The sequence below is a fragment of the Microtus ochrogaster genome, linkage group LG1, assembly GCF_000317375.1.
Source record: "Microtus ochrogaster isolate Prairie Vole_2 linkage group LG1, MicOch1.0, whole genome shotgun sequence".
Classification (NCBI taxonomy): Eukaryota; Metazoa; Chordata; class Mammalia; order Rodentia; family Cricetidae; genus Microtus; species Microtus ochrogaster.
The window spans coordinates 27,444,146-27,450,145 of NC_022027.1; positions in this window are offsets into that span (position 1 = coordinate 27,444,146).

The following is a 6,000-nucleotide window of genomic DNA, read 5'->3' on the forward strand; positions in this document are numbered from 1 at the left end:
AATGAGTGGGTCTAGCATCTAAATCTGCTTCTTTTATCTTTTGACTCCTTGGTCTTTCTCCCTTCTGGCTTATTTGTTCAATCTTACTATATTTTATTTCATTATTGTCTCTTAAATGCCTGTTGTTTTCTAAGAAGAGAAAGAAAACAGGGGGATTCTGGATATGAGGGAAAGTAGAGAGAAACTGTAAAGAGTAGAGGAATGGGAAATCAGAATTAAGATATAGTGCATGACATTTTGTTGAAAATAGATTCTTTTCTCATACACTACATTCCGACAACAGTTTCCCCTCTTCCTCTCCTCGCACCCCGACCAATGTTTCCTCTCTCCCAGATTCAACCCCCCCCCCCTCCATTTTGTCTTCAGAAAAGATTAGGCCTCCAAGAGAGAACAGCTAACCAAAACAAAACAAGATGCAATAAGACAAGGCAAAAGCCCTCATATGAAGGTTTGATTAGGCAACCCAATAGGAAGAAAGGGGTCTCATGATCAGGCAAGAGTCAGAGATACCCACACTCCCACTGTTAGGAATTCAACAAAACCATCAAGCCAACAACTATATATAACATATACATGGAGGACCTGGTGAAAACTCATGCTCGCCACTTCAGTATCTGTGAACCTATGTGAGCTATGTTCTTCTAGTGCCCTCCATCCCCTCTGACTCCTATAATCTTTCCTGCTCCTCTTCTGCCAGCTTTCCTATCTCAGAGGGGAGGGACCCAATGAAGACCTCAAAATCAGACTCTCTGCACAATGTCTGGCTGTGGGTCTCTGCACCAGCTCCCATCTGCTACAGAAGGAAGATTCTCTGGTGATGACTGGGCAAGGCACAGATCTATGTGTAAAGCAGAATATCACTAGGAATCACGTCATTGATTTTGTGATCTCTGAACTACTCCATCTCCAGTTCCTTGCCATTCAGGTAGCATAGGTCATGGGCTCCCTCTTGTGGTGTGGACCTCAAGATAAACGAAACATTGGTTTGGCCACTCCCACAAATTTCATGTCACCATTGCCCCAGCACATCTTGTATGGCGGGGTGAGGAGGGGTAATAAAACTCTAACAAAGCTCAATTGTATCAGCAAAATCAACACTTAAATTTACCATCATGCTTTTCTCAAACTGATCTTCAATGATATCACTTTATCTCAGTATTACTTCTGTCCATAGAGTTTGAACAATTTAAGTTAAAAAAAAAAACTATTCTTGACACCTTAATTCCTTTACATCGTCAATTACCCTATGAGAGACTTTTAATTCTGCATCTCTACTAAACCTCAGATCTGCTCAGTTTTCTCTATCTGTTTCTGTGACAGACCAATCCTCTTCATTGACTCTCCCTGATCACCCCACAATATTACTCTTCAACTACTGGTAGCAAAATGATCTCTTGAAAGCAGAAGTAAAATTGTACCATAACGGAGAATACTCCCAGTTACACTGTTTGGTGGTTCACAAGTTTTCATGTAAACAGTGTGTCAGGCAGATGAAGGGATCTATTTATCAGAATTAGGGTTGACTATAGCTGCAACTGCAAGTTAATTATACAAGTTCTAAGCAGAAGGCTCAAAATATATTTGTCCTAAGATAGAAACTTAACAAGAGCCCAGTGTGAGTAGGCCATCCTGAGCTAGAGAGCTGCTGCTGTCAGACACAACAGGAAATTTCAACAACACAAAAATCTGCAGACCTCACGCGGTATTTCCATTTCACATATAGCAAAAGATTTTATTATAATCATTTAGTCAATAAACATTTCTAGGAACACTGTTCTGTTAAAAGTGAAGTAGTAGCTATTAAACCAGGTTTCATTGAACATTTATCCATGGCAACTAAATCTACGTCATATGTTCTACTGAGAGGTATGGAAAGGAAAGCCAGTAAGTAGTGCTTGGTGGTGATGGCCTCTGTTGAGAAACTTTAAACAATCTTTAATAGGAACTAACAATTTCAAAAACTATAACTGAGATAAAATGACAAAGAATAATTTAATGGACAATTAATTGAAGCTAAAGAAAAAATAAGTGAATAAGAAAGTAGTTTGAGGAAATTAGAATTCAACAAAGAAAAAATATTTAAAGGGCCATCAATGTACACAAATGCCTAGATGGGAAATCATATACATTAGAGACTTTACATGAATGCAAATTACAGAAAAGTAATGACTTCCAAATTAGTTTCTTGAGGACTTCTTCCTTCCCTTCTCCTCCCCTCCCCGTCTCTCTTTGCCTATATACACCTTATGGATTTTTAACTGTTTGGTCACTTGAGCTCTCTGCAAATGAAACCAAAAAAACTTGGAAGGCAGCTAAGTTACTTAAACAGTAAACTAAATGCTCACTTTAGCAGTGCCTCAGCTCTTCCTTAATCAAAGCATTCTTAAAAGAGTGGAAACCCCTTTTAAAACATTCCTATGCTTGTAAAAGCCAAGCCTCCTTGAAAAATAATCCCTGTTTTCTCTGTACAACCTCCTTGTCAGCAAAACCAATAGCAAGGGTCCACATAAATGTAGCATCTCAAGTGCAGTAGAGTTTCCTGCTGTTTCTTGCAGCCAAGGTATCCATTAAAGAGCTGGCACAGCTTCCCAGGGCACATTAGAAATGGCCGTTACTAAACACACTATCTCTTCTTCCTTCATACAGATAATACTGCTTTAATTGATCAGTCATCCCTACTGTGTTCAGCTGGGGCCAAGGGAACTGGAAAGCATGAACTGCTGCTGTACATGTTATAGAAGTGTCTCCTGATGAGCAAATACAACATGGATTTTTTAGGCTGAAAATGTATTTTCCAGGTTATTAGTTCCTTTTACTGTTTTATGCCTAAAGTGGGAAAGTTTGGACTCAATACCCCAAGCTGTCTGGAACTCAAAGGTTCACTGCTTTGCTCTAGGGAAATACGGATCTCAGCTGGCCAACATGATGAATTGCTTTTTGTTATGCTCTTCTCAGACCTTTCAAAGTACTGCAGATTAAAATCAAGAGAGCCCAGGAGAAATCAGAAATTCGAACAGGTCAGAAGCTGTTGAACTGAGTGAAGTAAAAAAAAAAAAAGACATGAAAGCTCCACTACTCATTAAGTTGCCTTACTAATTTCTATCACAGTCTCCCTCTATGTAACATACTGTCTTTTTTAAATTTAGTCATGTAGTGAGAGTACAAATAAACATATGGATAGTACTATCCTGAGTGCAAGACCTAGAAAATTCTATTCAAAGTTGTGTAATTTAAGTAACTACTTGACCTAGAACAGAGTAGAATCTTTTCTTGCCTTATTATCAGTTATTACCTATTTTAATCTGAAAACAAATGGGTCATGAAAGACTTAAAGAGAACAGGTAAAGGTAATAACAGGATGCAGTGCCCAGTGGAGAGAAGTGGGATTCTTATCTATCTCATATCATAAACTATGCTTTAATTGATAAGGCTTATTCTATTTTCTTTCTAATAACTAATTTAATGAGAATAAAGACTTTTCCTCATAATGAATTGTCAAGTTGTCAAAGCATATATGTTGAGAGAATAAATGATACAGTTAAGTCAAACATACTCGAAGTCAGATGGACTGTAATTTGGTGAAAATTATTTGGGACTATGAAAATTATATGAATAATTATTCGAAGACTATGCCAGTGATGATAAACTTAATGTGAGGAAATGAATAAAGGTTGCAATGAATGGTTCAAAATTCAAAGTCACACAGGAAGCCCTAATTCAACTCTGGTAGCCCTAGCACAAAACAAAAGTCAACACAAAACAATAGTCTTTACAAAAGAAGGGAGACCAGCAAGGCCTGGTAAAAATAGCAGAAGTCAGAATAGTAAGCATAATGTATTATGGACAGATATGAAGTTGTCACAGAAAAAAATAATAGCAAAAAATATAAGCTAATAACTCTGATGAACATAGATGGAAATATCTTCATCAAAATACTAGCAACTAAATTCACCAGCATGTTAAAAGGTTTATACACCATGATTAGCTTGCCACTTAAATGCAAATATGACTTAACATATGCAAATCAATTTTCTATGATGCATCACACTAAAAGTGAAGGTTTAGAATCCTGCGGTAATCTTAATAAATACAGAAAAACTATTTGACAAAATTCAATGTCCTGTTGCAATAATACTTTTTGATGAAATCAAGCATGTGAGGATTGTTGCTGGTCAAGAAAATAAAGATCACGTAGGAGTAAATCCATGGGTAAGCATCCAATGATAAAGAGTTATAAGCATTTACTATGAACAGAAAGACGAAAAGTGGAAAACAATTATGATCACACACTGAATTTAGTACTGAAAGTTGTGGCCAGAACAATTAGGCATGATAAAAAAAAATTTAAACATATACTAATCAAAAGGAAGAGATAAACCTTTTGGTTTGAGGATGACACAATTTTATATTTAGAAAACCCTGTAAACTATATCCAAAAATTCGTGAAAATAAAAAACTCAGCAAAGTGACAATATATAAAAAATACATATATAAAGAACAATCAGTTGTTTCTACCTATTAAAAGAATGAACTTCCAAGAAAATTAAATAGAGCATCATTTTTTAAAGTAACAAAAAACCCACATAGGAATACACTTATCCAAGCAGGTTAAAGATCTGCATAATATCAATAAGACGTCAACAAAAGGTAGCTGTGAGAACAAGCATATATGGGAAATATGGAAATATCTTGATTTTATGAAGATACATGCTGTATGTATACTGAGAAGTAACAAACAGACCCAGTGCTAAGATTCAAAATGTGTATTGTATAACAACAGAAAGCAGTAATAGGATTCACACAAAACTAAAAAGGACCCAGGATTTTCGCATCGATTTTGAGTAAATGAAGTTGGAGTCACTGTTCCACCTGATGCTAAGTATACCATAAAAATTTAGGGATTGAAACAGCATGGTATTGACATAAAACAGACCTATAGGCTAGGAGAACACAAAGAGAATCTACAAATTTGTAGAAAATCATCTTTAACAAAAAAAAATGAAAAAAATAAGGTGGGTATGAGGGGATGAACCTTTAATAGACCAAGGCTGGAAGATTTTATCACATTCGAGAACACACTGGCCTATCTATATACCTCCTGGGAAGCACACAGAGAGCTTGTCTTCAATAAAATGTCCAAAGCACAAAGCAAAAAACCAAAAATTTGAAGAATAGAATATTATCTACAAAAATTATGTTGGGAAAATTGATTATCTTACACAGATTAATGAAATTTGGGCTTTTCCTTAATTGATATACAAAATCAACTTATAATGGTTAAAGACTTAAATATAAAACTTGAAACTATAAAAATAGAGAAAATAACCAGGATAAAATTTTTAACATTAGTCTGAACAATGATATTTTGTACATTACCTTAAATGCACAAAGAAAAAGAAAAACAAAAGTAAACAAAATATAGATAAAAGAGACTGCAGAAAATAAGATACCACCTTATAACAAAAAGAAAATTAATTATATGGACAAGTTAATGACAAGAGAAAATATCTTTGAACTATGTATGGTGTGTGCGTGTGTGTGTGTGTGTGTGTGTGTGTGTGTGTAAGGATCTGCTATGATGTAAACAATAATTAATAATAGTGATAGTGAACAATTCCAACTACCCAGTTAAAGATAAGAAAAGACCTGAAAAGTCATGTCTTCTAAAGACATCAAATAAATAGCTACATTATGATGTGGGAGATTATGTATGCTGTGAATATTTTTTATTGCCATTGGTTAATAGAGGCTGCTTTTGGCCAATGGCTTAACAAAGTAAAGCCAAACTGAAAGAAATATAGAGAGAGAGTAGGCAGTGACAGAGAGAAGCAATATAGCCGCCTGCAGAAGACAGTTGAACCAGAACTTTGCCAGTAAGCCATAGTCACGTGATGATACACAGATTAACAGAAATGGGATAATTTAAGATATAAGAGTTAGCTATTGGCCAAACATTATTGCAGTCAATACATATTTCTATAATTTTTTGGGAGTCAGGGA